This window comes from Capricornis sumatraensis, chromosome 14 (genome assembly GCF_032405125.1).
Source record: "Capricornis sumatraensis isolate serow.1 chromosome 14, serow.2, whole genome shotgun sequence".
Lineage (NCBI taxonomy): Eukaryota > Metazoa > Chordata > Mammalia > Artiodactyla > Bovidae > Capricornis > Capricornis sumatraensis.
The window spans coordinates 44,173,082-44,190,784 of NC_091082.1; the positions used below are offsets into that span (position 1 = coordinate 44,173,082).

Genomic DNA, 17,703 nt, shown 5'->3' on the forward strand with positions numbered 1-17,703 from the left:
TTGCTTCAGTTTAAAAAAAAAAGTGATGCTAACAATCAAAAAATGGATACAAAATGTATATAGATGTTTCTCCAAAGAGAATGTACAGATGAGCAATAGGCACATGAAAAGATGCTCAGGATCGCTAATTATTAGAGAACTGCAAATCAAAATAACAATAAGGCACCATCACATACCAGTCAGAATGGCCATCTTTAAGTCTACAAAAAACAAATGCTAGAGTATGTGTGGAGAAAAGGGAACTCTATTACTCTGTTGGTTGGAATGTTCATTGGTGCAGCTACTATGGAGAACAGGATGGAGGTTTCTCAAAAAACTAAAAGCTACTATATGATCCAGCAGTCCCACTCCTGGGAATATATCCTGACGAAACTATAATTTGAAAAGACACATGCACCCATATGTTCATGGCAGCACTATTCACAATAGCCAAGACGTGGAAGCAACCTAAATGTCCTTCAAGAGGTGAATGAAAAAGAGGATATGGTGTATATACACACACACAATGAAATATTACTCAGCCATAAAAGGAACATAATGCCATCTGCAGCAACATGGATGGACCTAGAGATTTTCATACTAAGTAAGTCAGACAAATAAATCATTTATATGTGGAATCTAAAATAGAACATAACTTACCTATGAAATAGACGCACAGAGAACAGACTTGTGGTTGCTAAGGGGTGATGGAGCAGGGGAGGGATGGATTGGGAGTTGAGATTATCAGATGCAAACTATTGTATATAGTATCGATAAATAACAAGTTCCTAATGTATAGCACAGGGAACTATATCCAATATCCTGTGATAAACCATAATGGAAAAGAATATGAAAAATAATATAACTGAAAAAACTAGCATGTGCCAAAAAAAGTTGAGGTTCAATAAATTAAGAAGGTTTATACCCTGGTTTTCAGTTCATGGTTTGGCCTAAGTCCTTGTTTATGTGAAAGTGAAAGAAAGTGCAAGTTGCTCAGTTGTGTTGACTCTGCGACCCCATGGACTATACAGTCCATGGAATTCTCTAGGCCACAATACTGGAGTGGGTAGCCTTTCCCTTCTCCAGGGGATCTTCCCAACTCAAGGGTAAAACCCAGGTCTCCTGCATTGCAGGCAGACTCTTTACCAGCTGAGCCACAAGGGAAGCCCAAGAATACTGGAGTGGATAGCCTATCCCTTCTCCAGCCGATCTTCCCAATTCAGGAATTGAACCGGGATCTCCTGCATTGCAGGCGGATTCTTTACCAACTGAGCTATCAGGGAAGCCCAAGTCCTTATTTAGCTATATATTTAAAAACTAGCCTTAGAGTGAAAGAAAGTGAAAATGAGCTTTCAGAAAAACATTCTCTAGGTATAACTGAGCTGAAGATTTAAGCTTCACTTAACCTGCATGGGAAATACCCAAACTAAAGTCTTGAAATCGTGTTTCAGAAAGTAGAAATCTTTCACAAAGCCTGTGCAGCCACAGCTCACATCAACCCTTCCTGTCTTCAGGCTGGTCCTGAGAAATCCTTTGGTACGAAGCTGGGCTCCCCTCTTACAGAGAGACAGACCGAGAGGCCCATAGCCATTTCTGCAACAGTTCAGCTTGTTCAGAAATAGCAGTAAGAGCTTAAATTCCCACCTTATTGTCCCATTTTTATTATCCTGCCAATCTGCTTCTCTTGTTTATTCTTGAAAAATACTACCTGAGACTTTGCTATCGCTAGAGCAGCAAATCGTGTGACGGCAAATGAATACCAGAAGAAAACCAACTCCATTTTACTAAAATGTAGCAAAGGGAATGGTGGGAAGCGGCACAGCTGCCTAGATGCAAAGGTTTAAGGGGCCCTCCTTAACAACTGATGAGATCCTGCAGAATCCGCAAGTGGACAGCATACTTCATAAGCCTGGGTTTCTCAAAATGCAACCCCCATATACACTGAAATAGAAGGTATTTTATATTTTTAACAGAGGATGGTCTGTCTTGATGAAACTGAGCCTTAATTGTGTGATGTGTATGAACAAAAAGGGGAGAATGGCTCTACATCTGAGGAAAGGGGAGTATTTATTCAAGTTGGAAAGTAGTTTGCATTTTTGCGACTGTTCTCATGTCTCAACCCCCTGCCTTCATATGAACCTTGTGCCTTCTGTTCATGTATATGTCTGCACATGCACCCATGTATGTGTGTGTGCGTGTGTGTGTGTGCAGAGATGCCTATTCCTTCCTTCAAGATTGTGTGCAAATCTTGCTTCCCTGTAATCTCTCCAGATGCTGCTGCTAAGTCACTTCAGTCGTGTCTGACTCTGTGTGACCCCATAGACAGCAGCCCACCAGGCTCCCCCTTCCCTGGGATTCTCCAGGCGAGAACACTGGAGTGGGTTGCCATTTCCTTCTCCAATGCATGAAAGTGAAAAGAGAAAAGTGAAAGTGAAGTCGCTCAGTCGTATCCGACTCTTAGTAACCCCATGGACTGCAGCCTACCAGGCTTCTCCATCCATGGGATTTTCCAGGCAAGAGTACCAGAGTGGGGTGCCACTGCCTTCTCCGAATCTCTCCAGATAGTGCTAACCTATTCCCTGGCCACGAGAGTGGTTAAATCTCCAATGGGAGACTGGGAGCATGGTTAGTGTGGACTCAGTGGATATTTGCTGGTGCCAAGTACTCTCCTAACTGCTACAGAAAGACCCATGAGTGACCCTCTGCAGCTCAGATTCTAGTATTAATACTGAAGTGCTTGCTTATTTCTGGAACTCTTGTTTCTATACATTTATCATGAATTTCTCACCTTGTATTATTAGGTGACACATTTCTTGGGTATAGGGACACTGCCTTCTACTTTTGGGGGTTTTCTTATATCCTGAACAGGGTTTCATGTTAGTCCAATAAATCAAATATTGAATTCCTCACCACAAAATATAAAAGGAATGAGTTTTTTCAAATGCACTGTTTCTCAAATGTGTGCTGAGTAACACTTGGAATCAAAAGGACTGGAAGTTACTGAATAGAGGAAAAGGGATTCTCTGTTTTTTCTTTCTTTCCTTTGTGTTTTTTTTCAATCCATCATATTCCCTGAAGGAAAGTTTCAATGTGGTGCTAGTATGACTTCAACCCAGGTTAATCCCCTTTCAAATAAAGGGAGAGAGGCCTGGGGCTCAGAACCTTTGGCAAGCAATATCATCTAGCTAGAATTTAATAACTTTTGCTTTCATTGTATTTATTACCTTCAATTAAAGTACAAGTAATACTCGTTTCCCACCTAACGGCAAATAAAAATTTCCATAATGGAAATCAATGTATTCAAGTATCACAGTGAGTGTACTTAAAAGTAGTAAATATAATTTAAGGTGGTATTCAGATAATCCAAAACTCATGAAGGTAAAAAAGGCCAACCAGAACACAGGAACTTTTGCCCTAAAATACAGCATTAACAGAAGCCAAGGTTTTCAGTTCTGTACCTGTTTGGGCAAAATCTAATTTGAATCTATTGTTTTAGAACAATAGCATGCCCTGTCTGCTCAGGCTGCACTTATTACCAGAGGGAACCACTCCAACTCCAAATTAAAAACATTATCAGCAATCAGAGACAAAAATCCAGTTATTAAAATCTTTCAAAGTCCAGTGAAAGCTCAAACTCCTGGCTTTTTAAAGGACTAGTAACACCTCAATATCAGGTTACATTTGGTCCATGGAGGAGAACTAAATGAGGTTATTTAGAAAATCCATGATTAAGGACAGAAGGCAACATAATCCAGAGGGAAACTATCCAAGGAGCATTTAAGAACAGTTGTAATCAAGTGAATAAAAAACACTCTTGGTTTCAAATTCAGAGAAAATGTGACTCTCTCTTCTCTTCTTTCAGAGGGAATTAGCATTAACCAGTCATGTTATCTGCCATCTTCTAGGCCCTGTACAAGAAAAGATGACCAGGTGATAGATTTAAACCTGTTATTCTCCCAACTGAAGTTTGTGATCAGCCATAGCCTACCCAGTGTGAAACCAGGAGGACTGGACCAAAGGCAGATTATCTTGGTTCATATTTTAATTCTGTATTTTCCTCCCAGAAACTGTCAGCATTGGTCTGTTCTGAGAGATTAAGTATCTCTTGAAGGTACTGATTCTCACTAACTACAGAATCCAGCTGTTTTATTTAGCCACAAATGAGTCCCGCACCCTAAGAAAAGGCCCATATTGTAATAAAACTGTGACTTACTATCTCCAGTTTGCTTTACCACTATCTCCAGTTTGCTTTTAAAAACAGGGATTTCATTAGATCAGCACTCTTACTGGCAGTCTATAAAGTGCTACCTTTTCCAAGGAATTGCTCATCTTCTTCCTCCACGTTGGCCCTACATAGGCCAGGCAGGAGGAGGTACTGAGTGATTTGAAACCAACCTATTTATTTATCCACAACATCTGATAAACTCCTCAGTAGATTGATCCTTTGGTTTAAGTGCTTCAGGGTTCAAATATTTCATTTCTCTGTAAGGAGGGTATTTAGTGCCCATGACTTGTTATAGGAATTTATGGTTACTAAGTTAGCAAGTGTTGGAGGAGCATGGAACAGTCCTATAGCAATGAGATAGTCCTTTAGAGAAGGAGCAGGGGTTCTAAAACGACCAGTGGGTGAGGATCAGGCCTTGGGAAGGTGGTGATTATTCAGCGTTGGAAGCTCTGGGGGGCAAGGGAACAGAATAAGGCTTATAGACCCTTTGGGGTTGTACTACCCAAAATGAAACACAGCAGGAGGAGTTAATGCTGATGGAAACCTTGGCCTATCACTAACCTTTCTTCTTTTCTTACTTACAAATTTCTCCCAAGCTACCTACTCTGTGCCCAGCACGGATTATGAATTCAGGGAGGGAAGGATTCAGGCAAACAAGACCCCTGTTCTTATGAAACTATGGCTTTACACTATACACATTTAAATGCTTTAAATGGCCTAAACTATTCTCACTTATACTTGATTCCTTTCCCTCCTTTGTCAATCATACGGAGCACACCCCAGTCATGATAATTCAGTGAAGGGTGAGACCTGGTCCTCAGAAAGCTTATAGCCTGGAAAGAGGAAAATCCATGTAGTCAAATAAAATCACAATCCTGTGCTAAGATATAAGGGGGAATAATTAACTGCCAGTGGGAACACAAAATATTTCATAAAGTGGTTAACATCTGAGTCTTCGGGATGAGTTGGAAGCAACACAGATGAAGAAGGAACAAATTTTAGCTGACTATACAATTGCTATGCCAAAGCCAATCTTCACTAGTAATATTAACTTGAGGATTTCTTCTCTTTATCACTGTTAGATTTAAATAAGAACAGTAGCTTACATTTATTAACTACTTCACAGTCTACAGTCTAACTTCATATATAAGCTGTCTCCTTCACACCAGCTCTGTGGTCTTATTTCGAGACAGAGCAGCATCCTGAGACTCAGAAGCATATGACAATCTCTACATAGTAATCTGGTAAACTGGGGACTTGCTCAGTTGGCAAGGATGGAACTTGACTCTGTATCTTCCAAGTCTAAGCCACACTAGTGCTGTGACCTCCCTTGGAGTAGTCCCTGCATTTGCTGATGACTGTATATTACTGCAGATTCTGTAAGAAAGTACAATAGTTCAAACAAATGTATACTTTCTGTAATTGCTTCAAGTGTAGACTCAACAAACGCTTGCAGAGTGTTTGGTCTTTGCCCTGAGTACAGTGCACAGCAAAAAATGGCTCTTAATGCTAGTGATTCCCAGTTCACCACTCCTGCAGTGGAACTTCTAGTATGTGGAGCAAGTATGAAATTTCTTTGCATGTTTTATTAACTCTGGCTTTGTATCACAGTCTAGTGCAGCTCACTGCTCCTGACACCTGGGCTCTACCACAGACGACAGAATCAGACACTTCTTGAAGGAGGAGCGCAGGTGTCTATTTTCCAATGATTCTTAATGTTGATAAGGGAAAGGCTACTTGGAGAAGGGAAAGGCTACCCACTCCAGTATTCTGGCCTGGAGAATTCCATGGACTCTATAGTCCATGGGATCACAAAGAGTTGGACACGACTGAGAGACTTTCACTTCACACACACTTAATGTTGACTGAGCAACAAAAATACCTGTGGAGTTTTGTTTTTTTCCTCCTTACTTTTAAAGCAAAGTAGAGGTACGCTCGAACATTTACAGAATTTACCTATCCTTCTATCATGGAGTTCAGCCCCAAATTTAAATATGTGTTCCTGTGCCATTATACTAAGTAGATTTTCCGATAACATCTAATCAATCGGAATTGGATTGAGGTACAGTTTTGTTTTTGTTCCAATGATATATTGATTTTTAAATATGTCAGCCTATTTAGAAGGAAAACAACTTTCAACTCCCCAGGGACCCTTACAGCATGTAACCTGTTCTGACACACAGGGCCATATGCTTAGAAGGGCCTGCATGTTGCTAAGTCGCTTCAGTTGTGTCCAAGTCTTTGCAACCCTATGGGCTGTAGTTCACCAGGCTCCTCTGTCCATGGGGTTCTCCCAGGCAAAAATGCTGGAGTGGTTGCCATGCCCTCCTCCAGGGGACCTTCCTGACCCTGGAGGGAACCCTCGTCTTATGTCTCCTGCATCGGCAGATGGGTCTTTACTACTAGAGCCACGTGGGGAGCCCTAGAAGGGCCTATGCTGATTTAATGCTCCACTGTCTCTCTCTTGAAACTCTTTTTTGAACCAAGGCCCCCGTGTTTCCATCCTGCAACAGTTTTTGGAATCACGGGCTTCTGTGTTAGGGCTAATTTAGCCTGGTTTTCCTATTGGCTGAGTGGAAAATGTGGTTGAAAAAGCTGCTTGTAAAATGGGCAATGGACAGATCCATGATGAGAGCTGGGTCAGAGAAGGTGCAGGTTGAGGCCGGCTATGGAAGGTGAGAGTCAGCAGACTTTGCAGGAGAGGAACAGAGGCCAGGAGGTCAGGCAGAGCCCTGGGGCAGGGGCGAGGGGAGGAGGGCCTGGGCTGTGGGGACAGCTGGAGGAGGCTACCAGCAGCCCTTCACGTGTGAGCCTGAATCCTTTCTGAACTCTGCCCTCACTCCCTCGCTCCCTCTTTGTCTTCCCTCTACAAGTCACCACTTATTTTCAGCTCCACAGATGTGGAGTTCAGAAGTAAACAGTTGTGAGGAAAAAGGTGGTGGGGAAAGGATACCTAGGGTTCTCCTGACAGATGGGGTCAGAGGAAACATTCTTGCTTTGAGAAAAAGGATGAAAAATCTGTCCTTGCTTACAATTGCACTGGCCAAAAATTTCATGAGGTTTTTTTCATAAGATGGTACAGAAACACCCAAATGAACTTTTTACCCAATAGCTACAGAGCCTATAAAGTTCTTGGACTGCAGAGGTACCCCCTCAAATCTATTTATAGGCTACAAAATAAAGAAGTTGAACCAACACAGTCATTAAGAGTTACCTCCTTCACAGGTTTATCTTCTCCATTGCTTCAGAGGCTGTATTTGGCATCTTCCCCCCTTTAACTGGAGTCCAGCTGATTCACAGTGCTGTGCTAGTTTCAGATGTATATAAGATAGATAACTGATAAGGACCTACTGTACAGCGCAGGGAACTCTACTCAACAATCTGTAATAACCTATATGGGAAAAGAATCTTAAGAAGAATTAATATATGTATATGTATACCTGATTTACTTTACTCTACAGCTGAAGTCTTTGAAGACAAAATGAAAAGTTCACAATGAAATGACTAGACATTTCAGTGATTCGGTAAACCCGGTGTTCTCGAAGTTCTCTTATAAAGACCTCTTGATTCTTATACTGCCAGCCACTAATGAGAGCAACCGTCTTTTTAAAGCTAGAAGAATATTATACCTCAGCCCAGAATAGAGTGGTGTTAACCTTTCTCTTTATAGGAAACAGACACCCTTTCCCCCCGCCCCCCCAATACATCTAAAGATACAGGTGTCCTTTCTAGAAATTCATTCTAAAATTGTGTTTTGTGACTCATTCCTATCTGGCCTCTTCTGCCCTGAAGGTGGTTTTGGTTGCTGCTAGCCCTTCCCCAGCCCCTCAAAATATCTAAAAATATGAATTGGTGTTTGTCACTTCTGTTCACTTCTCCCCACGCCCAGTGATTAAAAAAGTACTCTCTGATAGTCACCATATTTCAGGGTGAGTCATGTATAACTTTTCAATATTTACATTTAAAATTTTATCAATATTCACTCTTAAAAAAATGGAATCCTTGTTATTTATCAAATGCTTATCTTTTATGTATATTTTATATATGATACCTTATTTTGGTTAAACCTAACAACTGAAATAGATGCATTAGTCCCACTTTTTCAGTTGATGAGACTGGGGATTTTAGACCTAACAACTTGCCTGAGAACACAGGACTCAGTTGAACCCCTGGGGCTCTGCTTATTCTGATTAACAGCTCAAGGTTGGGATGGAGCCTGCCAGAGGGGGTCTGATTCCTAGCCTTGCCATTTCCTTGATGGATGACCTTGGGTAAGTCACTGAACTTCTTGTTTCTCATATTCCACATCTCTAATATAATAATAGCATCACATGAGTGTTGTTGTAAAGATAAAATGAGTTACTATATGGAAAGCATTTAAAAGAATACCAAGAATATAGTAAATATACCATAATTACTATCATTATGGTGTCTCCAACATTCCCACAATGCTGTGATCTGTCTTGCAAATACATCAGTAAGCTTCCCTGGTGGCTCAGATGGTAAAGCGTCTGCCTGCAGTACGGGAGACCGGGGTTCAATCCCTGGGTTGGGAAGATCCCCTGGAGAAGGAAATGGCAACCCATTCCAGTACTCTTGCTTGGAAAATTCCGTGGACTGAGGAGCTTGGTAGGCTACAGTCCATGGGGTTGCAAAGAGTCAGACACGACTGAGCGACTCACTTCACTTCACTTCACTTCATACGTCAGTAAAGCCTTTGGTTTCTGAGCAACTTCTTCATGCTCTAAGAGCCAAAACTGCCAGGATAATTCCAGCTTATTAGGGGACATGCATGCATGCGTGTGCATGCTCCGTGACTTCAGTCACGTCCACCTCTTTGCAACCCTATGAGCTGTAGCCCACCAGGCTCCTCTGTCCATGGGAATACTGGAGTGGGTTGCCATGCCCTCCTCCAGGGGATCTTCAAGACCCAGGGATGGAACCCACATCTCTTATGTCTCCTGCATTGGCAGGTGGCTTCTTTAGCACTAGCACCACCTTATCAGGGGACAACCTACTTAATGAACCAGGTCATGAATGACAAAGGCAGACTAAGGATCTTTGCAGACAAAGACAGTAAAGAGACATAGAACCAAATACAACATGTAATCCTTGAATGGACACTAGACTAGAAACATTTTTTTCTTTTACAGAAAAAAATCTGTGGGTGAAACTGCAACAGGAGGGAAAGGGGCAGGGCACAACTTTTGAAAGAATGACACAGCCCAAGGACACAACATAAGTGGATTAGAATCAAATGGGTCCAAGATGGCAGACAAGACCTTTGACTAGAACTTGATCCTCAATCAAGAAGCTAAATGACACATCCAGAAGTGCCATGACAGTTCCAAGGCACTGTCAAAAGAACAAGCAGTGGGAAGTAGCCCGAATCCTGGAAATCTCCATTCCTTCCCCCAAAGTTGTAATAATCCTCCCACTCATTAGCATATGAAATTACCCAGCCTATAAAAACTAACTTTTCATGCAAAGATGGACTCCATAAAGGACAGAAATGGTATGGACCCAACAGAGGCAGAAGATACTAAGAAGAGATGGCAAGAATACATAGAAGAACTGTACAAAAAAGATCTTCATGACCCAGATAATCACGATGGTGTGATCACTCACCTAGAGCCAGACATCCTGGAATGTGAAGTCAAGTGGGCCTTACAAAGCATCACTATGAACAAAGCTAGTGGAGGTAATGGAATTCCAGTTGAGCTATTTCAAATCCTGAAAGATGATGCTGTGAAAGTGCTGCACTCAATATGCCAGCAAATTTGGAAAACTCAGCAGTGGCCACAGGACTGGAAAAGGGCAGTTTTCATTCCAATCCCAAAGAAAGGCAATGCCAAAGAATGCTCAAACTACCACACAATTGCACTCATCTCACACACTAGTAAAGTAATGCTCAAAATTCTCCAAGCCAGGCTTCAGCAATACGTGAACTGTGAACTTCCAGATGTTCAAGCTGGTTTTAGAAAAGGCAGAGGAACCAGAGATCAAACTGCCAACATCCACTGGATCATGGAAAAAGCAAGAGAGTTCCAAAAACACATTTATTTCTGCTTTATTGACTATGCCAAAGCCTTTGACTGTATGGATCACAATAAACTGTGGAAAATTCTGAAAGAGATGGGAATACCAGACCACCTGATCTGCCTCTTGAGAAACCTATATGCAGTTCAGGAAGCAACAGTTAGAACTGGACATTGAACAACAGACTGCTTCCAAATAGGAAAAGGAGTACGTCAAGGTTGTATATTGTCACCCTACTTATTTAACTTTATATGCAGAGTACATCATGAGAAACACTGGGCTGGAGGAAGCACAAGCTGGAATCAAGATTGCCAGGAGAAATATCAATAACCTCAGATATGCAGATGACACCACCCTTATGACGGAAAGTGAAGAAGAACTAAAAAGCTTCTTGATGAAAGTGAAAGAGGAGAGTGAAAGAGTTGGCTTAAAGCTCAACATTCAGAAAATGAAGATCATGGCATCTGGTCCCATAACTTCATGGGAAATAGATGGGGAAACAGTGGAAACAGTGTCAGACTTTATTTTTCTGGGCTCCAAAATTACTGCAGATGGTGACTGCAGCCATGAAATTAAAAGACGCTTACTCCTTGGAAGGAAAGTTATAACCAACCTAGATAGCATATTAAAAAGCAGAGACATTACTTTGCAAACAAAGTCCATCTAGTCAAGGCTATGGTTTTTCCAGTAGTCATGTATGGATGTGAGAGTTAGACTATAAAGAAAGCTGAGCGCCAAAGAATTGACGCTTTTGAACTGTGGTGTTGGAGAAGACTCTTGAGAGTCCCTTGGACTGCAAGGAGATCCAACCAGTCCATCGCAAAGGAGATCAGTTTGGGTGTTCATTGGAAGGACTGATGCTGAAGCTGAAACTCCAATACTTTGGCCACCTGATGTGAAGAGCTGACTCATTTGAAAAGACCCTGATGCTGGGAAAGGCTGAGAGCAGGCGGAGGAGAAGGGGACAACAGAGGATGAGATGACTGGATGGCATCACCGACTCGATGGACGTGGGTTTGGGTGGACTCCAGGAGTTGGTGATGGACAGGGAGTCCTGGCGTGCTGCAGTTCATGGGGTTTCAGTGTCGGACACGACTGAGTGACTGAACTGAACTGAACTGATCCTTGGAAGAAAAGCTATAACCAACCAAGACAGAATATTAAAAACCAGAGGTATTACTTTGCCAACAAAGGTACAGCTAGTCAAAGCTATGGTTTTTCCAGTGGTCATCTATGGCTGTGAGAGTTGGACCATAAAGAAAGCTAAATGCCCAAGAACTGATGCTTTTGAACTACAGTGTTGGAGAAGACTCTTGAGGGTCCCTTGGACTGCAAGGAGATCCACCCGGTCCATCCTAAAGGAAATCAGTCCTGTCTATCATCGGAAGGACTGATGCTGAAGCTGAAACTCCAATACTTTGGCCACCTGATACGAAGAACTGACTCATTGGAAAAGATCCTGATGGTGGGAAAGACTGAAGGCAGGGGGAGAAGGGGATGACAGAGGATGACATGGTTGGATGGCATCACTGACTCGATGCACATGAGTTTGAGCAAGCTTCAGGAGTTGGTGATGGACAGGGAAGCCTGGCGTGCTGCAGTCCATGAGGTCATGAAGAGTCGGACCCAGTTGAGCAACTGAACTGAACTGATAAAAACTAACCATGCTACATTTCATGGCCACACTCACCCTTTGTGATGGCCCACAGTCTTTCTGTGGAGTGTGCTTCTCTCTGAATCTGAACAAATCCATTTGTTACTTATCACTTTGTCTCTCAGTGAATACTTTCTGAGATGAGATATCAAGAACCTGAGCTTCATTAGGTCCTGAAACCAGGTACTGAGGGTTTTGGCTGGGTTAGAGTCTCAGTCACATGGGTTCAAGTTCCAGTCTGACATTTCAAAACTGGTTAAGATTTAAATTTCTGAACATAGTAGTACTGTATTAATTTCTGGATTTCTCATCATTGTTCTTTGGTGAAGGAAGAGAATATCTGTGTGTGAGGAAATATACACTGAAATATTGAGAGATAAAGGGAATCATAATTGCAATTTACTGTCATATATATATATACACAAACATATATGTCAGAAATTAATATACACATACACAAGATGAAAGAAGAAAGAGAATGATTAATATGATAAATTTTAACATTTGGGGAATGCAGGTAAAAGGTTTATAGGTAAAGGGTATTATTTCTTTGTAATTTTTAAAAATAAGTCTAAAATTATTTTGAAATAAAAGATGAAAATATTAATCAGTAGAAATAAACAGTCTAGTATTATTGCATGAAAGAGAAGGGGGCGCAAGAGGATGAGGTCACATCCCAGGTCACGTCCAAGTCCCTGGGATGGCTGCCAAGTGTGGGTTGTTCACTTCATGCAGGAAAAAATTCAAGAGCTATTGTAAAGTGAAAGAAGGTTTATTCAGGGAGGAAACACACTCCAGAGAGAGAGTGTGGGCCATCTTGAAAGCCAAAAGAGGTACAGGGTAGAAGGCAGTGTTTTTATTTTGGGAAGGGGTGGGGATTTCCAGGAATTGGGCCACCAGCTACTTTTTGACCTCATAGTGCCTGGGGTGTGACATTTAGCATGCTGATGTGTTACAGTGAGCGTAAAATGAGGCTCAAGATCAAGTGGAAGCTGAGTCATCCATCTTGAATATAGTTGGTTCTAATCAATTTATGTTCTGCCCTGAGCTATACCATTCTTCATTTTTGTTTAGATTTTTTTTTTCTTTTGAACATTTTATTTTGTATTGGGGAGTTCAGTTCAGTTCAGTCGCTCAGTCGTGTCCAACTCTTTGTGACCCCATGAACTGCAGCATGCGAGGCCTCCCTGTCCATCACCAACTCCCAGAGTTCACTCAAACTCACGTCCATAGAGTCAGTGATGCCATCCAGCCATCTCATCCTCTGTTGTCCCCTTCTCCTCCTGCCCCCAATCCCTCCCAGCATCAGAGTCTTTTCCAATGAGTCAACTCTTCGCATGAGGTGGCCAAAGTACTGGAGTTTGAGCTTTAGCATCATTTCTTCTAAAGAACACCCAGGACTGATCTCCTTCAGAATGGACTGGTTGGATCTCCTTGCAGTGCAAGGGACTCTCAAGAGTCTTCTCCAACACCACAGTTCAAAAGCATCAATTCTTCTGCACTCAGCTTTCTTCACAGTCCAACTCTCACATCCATACATGACTACTGGAAAAACCATAGCCTTGACTAGATGGACCTTTGTTGGCAGAGTAATGTCTCTGCTTTTGAATATGCTATCTAGGTTGGTCATAACTTTCCTTCCAAGGAGTAAGAGGCTTTTAATTTCATGGCTGCAGTCACCATCTGCAGTGATTTTGGAGCCCCCCAAAATAAAGTCTGACACTGTTTCCACTGTTTCCCTGTCTATTTCCCATGAAGTGATGGGACCGGATGCCATGATCTTCCGTTTTCTGAATGTCGAGCTTTAAGCCAACTTTTTCACTCTCCTCTTTCACTTTCATCAAGAGGCTTTTTAGTTCCTCTTCTCTTTCTGCCTTAAGAGTGGTGTCATCTGCATATCTGAGGTTATTGATATTTCTCCCGGCAATCTTGATTCCAGCTTGTGTTTCTTCCAATCCAGCATTTCTCATGATGTATTCTGCATATAAGTTAAATAAGCAGGGTGACAATATACAGCCTTGACGTACTCCTTTGCCTATTTGGAACCAGTCTGTTGTTCCATGTCCAGTTCTAACTGTTGCCTCCTGGCCTGCATACAGATTTCTCAAGAGGCAGGTCAGGTGGTCTGGTATTCCCATCTCTTTCATAAGCTGACTAATGATCTTGTGACAGTTCCAGGTGAAGTGTGAAGGGACACAGTCATACATATACGTGTATCCATTATCCCCCAGTGGGCTTCCCTGGTGGCTTACATGGTAAAGAATCTGCCTGCAATGCAGGAGACCTGGGTTCAATCCTTGGGTCAGGAAGATCCCCTGGAGAAGGAAATGGCAACCTACTCCAGTATTTTTACTTGGGAAATCCAAAGACAGAAGAGCCTGGTGGGCTACAGTCTATGGGGTTACAAAGAGTTGGACAAGACTGAGAGACTAACATTTTCACTTTCTTTATTGTCCCCTAAAGCCCACCTCCAAACCAGGCTGTCACATAACACTGAGCAGAGTTCCATGTCCTATACAATAGGTCCTTGTTGGTATAAGGGATGTCATAGAGTATTTCTCCTTTTATATCTGTCTATGTCATTCTTTTAAAGGCTGTGTTCTGCCACCTTCCTGTCTCAGTATAGTAAAAGAGTACTGAATTCAGAGTTGGAAGAACTGAGTTTAATTCTAGCCACTATTTCCTTATGTTCTTCAGCCAAGGCATGTAAATTCTTTCAGACTGTTCCTAATCTAAAAATTGAGACTAATAAGACCTATTTCACTGGGAAAAATGTGTATATGCTGAGTATGTATAAATTCATGGTTGAATTTATAAAGTTGTAGTGCTTTGTACAAATCACAAATTTTACTAAGCAGTTTAGCATGGACTCTGCTACAAGTCAGTTTTGGTGAGGCTCAGGGGCTCAGTTGGGAATATCAGGCAAGCAGGGGAGAAAACACAGGTGAACTTTCCATTTCATGTTAGAAATTCATTTTTGCTCAGTCCCTACAGAAGAAAAGGTTTCTGATAGGGAACATAGTCTATACTGAAACTGAAAGTTGCTAAGTCATGTCCGACTGTTTGCAAGCCCACGGACTGCAACCCACCAGGCTCCTGTGTCCATGGTATTTCCCAGGTAAGGATACCAGAGTGGGTTTTCATTTCCTTCTTCAGGAGATCTTCCTAACCCAGGGATCGAACCTGGGTCTCCTGCATTACAGGCAGATTCTTTATAATCAAAGCCACCAGAGAAGCCCACAAAAATGTAAATATGACGATCAATTGCTAAGATGGATTATTTCCCATCTGGCAATAGATCTGGATCACGCTTCAGTGCTTAAAAAAGAAATGGATGGTTGGATTCCATTCCCCGAGAGTCTGATTCACTAGGTGTCAGGAAGATCCTAGGCATATGCACATCCAATAACTGCACAGATACTTCTGATGTTAACTGGGGCTACAAATCACTGCCCTGGATAGAGAGTTAGTAAAAGTAGGTGACCTAGAAATCAGGGCTGGAACCATGCCTATCTGATACTGCCATAAGTGATCAGAAATCTCCCAGTTTACTTGGCATTTGCTAGTACACTGGAGGTCCTTGACATGGATAATATGCCCAAGAGATGGGCAATATAGGAGACAGTGAATTTTGACAGGGTCATCTTGAGTATTCATGAGAGAGAAATCAAGCAGCCTCACAGACAGTTCTATAACAGTACACAGTGACTCAGGAAAAGGATTTTAGAGTGTGTTCTGATGGTCCTCTATAGACTTGGGCCCAAGAGGCAATGCTGTTTGGGAGGCTTTCTCTGCAGCTGACCTCATAATGGATACTGAAAATTCAATCCCATGGAATTACAGTACCCTTAAGGAAAACCAAACCCACAGGTACTTGTTTCTTGGGAAGTTCTTGTTGCTATTCTTCACATACATTTCAGTTGAAAAGCTCCAAAAGGAAAATGATCAAATTAGAAAATAGCAATTAAAATTATTTAGAAGACAGGGCATCATTTTTATAAAGAAATATTAGAAAAAATTTTAAGTGCTTAAATCAGATCAAAGCAGACAGAATATATAATAAATAATGATGGAATAGTTGGGATGGACTTTTCTACTAAATTCACAAAGAATTTGAGAGGGCAAATGTTGAAATAATCTAAGAAATGTTGAGATAATTGAAGATTTAGGGAAAAAAGAACTCCTTATATTCAAAGATTTAAAGGGTCAAATGGCTGGAATGCAATCTTTTGAAGGGCAAATTGGAGATGTTGAAGGAATACTTTTAATTTTTTATTTCAATATTATAAAAAGCAATTGCCATACTTTTTCTATAAACTTTCCTGCTACTACTGCGAAAGTTATTCTGGGCTAAATGTATTCCAGTGAAATTTCAAGCTTCTTATTATATATGTAAAGAGCTTATTGCATAGTTTCTGGGAAAGATGAATTGAGACAATGGCCTTGAGCTGAGGTGGCCAGTGCTCCGGGTGGGTAGATAGTGGCCTGGAGATGGCTGCACAAGGAGAATGAGATGAGTTGCCAGCTAATGCTAAGAAGACAGGGAGGCTCCCCTCTCCACCTGTGCTCCAGCCAACTCCAATGTCACTGCCCAAAGCAGCCTCTGAACCTCACAGACCTTCCCCAGCTCAAAGGCTCCACTGCTCCTGTTTCCCACTGTATTACATCAGACTTTTTGGTGTGGCTTTCATAAAGCCCAACATTACAACCCCCTAAAACAAGCTTGCTTCTGGCTCCAGTCACTCTCCCTGTCCTGATGCTCAGGGGCAGAGAAAGGACTTTACTGCTTGAAATGTCCTTTCTTTTATTCTTTCAGGGCAAAGGATGCCCCTTTTAATTCTTTTCTATAGGTCAGAACTCTTTACATGTAGTGGGCTATAGACAATAATTAAATATCTGTATCATGTTCTCTAGTTCTCTTATCATCCAATCTTTCTCAAAGTTGGCTACAGATTAAAAATAAGCTTTTTACCTAAATAGACATTTCTCCAGAGAAGACATACAAATGGCCAAGATGCACAAGATGTTCAGCATCACTAATTATTAGAGAAATGCAAATCAAAACTATGATGAGCTACCACGTCACACTGGTAGGAATGGCCATCATAAAATCAACAAATAACACATGCTGGAGAGGGTGTGGAGGAGAAAAGGGAACCCTCCTACACTGTTGGTGGGAATGCAAGTTGGTGCAGCCAATGGAAAACAGGTTCCTCAAAAAACTAAAATCGGAGTTGCCATCCAGCAATCCCACACCTGGGCATATATCCTGAGAAATTCAAAACTATACATGCATCCCTATATTCACAGCAACACTATTCACAACAGCCAAGATATGGAAACAACCTAAGTGTCCATCGACTGATGAGTGGATGAAGAAAATACAGCGTGTGTATATATATATATACACACACACCTACCACACACATACAATGGCATACTACTCAGTCATAATAAAGAATGAAATAATACCATTTTCAACAGTAGGAATCGACCTAAAGATTATCATACTAAGTGAAGTAAGTCAGAAGGAGAAAGACAAACACCATATGAAATCATTAATATAAGAAATCTAAATATGACACGAAAGAACTTGTCTATGAGACAGAAACAGACTTACAGACATAGAGAGCAGACTTGTGGATGCAAAGGGGGAGAGAGGGTGTGAGAGATTGGCACTAGCAGATGGGAAACTATCATTTCTAGGATGGATAAATAACAAGCTCTTATTACAGTAGAGAACAGAGAAAAGTATCCTGTGATAAAGCAGAATGGAAAAGAACCTGAAAAAGAATGTGTATATATA

The 17,703-nt window shown here is 41.5% G+C and overlaps 1 protein-coding gene across 2 annotated transcripts in view; it reads right to left on the reverse strand.

Moving 5' to 3' along the window:
• Positions 1–17,703, reverse strand: part of NME7 (NME/NM23 family member 7) — a 242,786-nt gene that overhangs the window by 682 nt on the left and 224,401 nt on the right. The window lies entirely within an intron of this gene.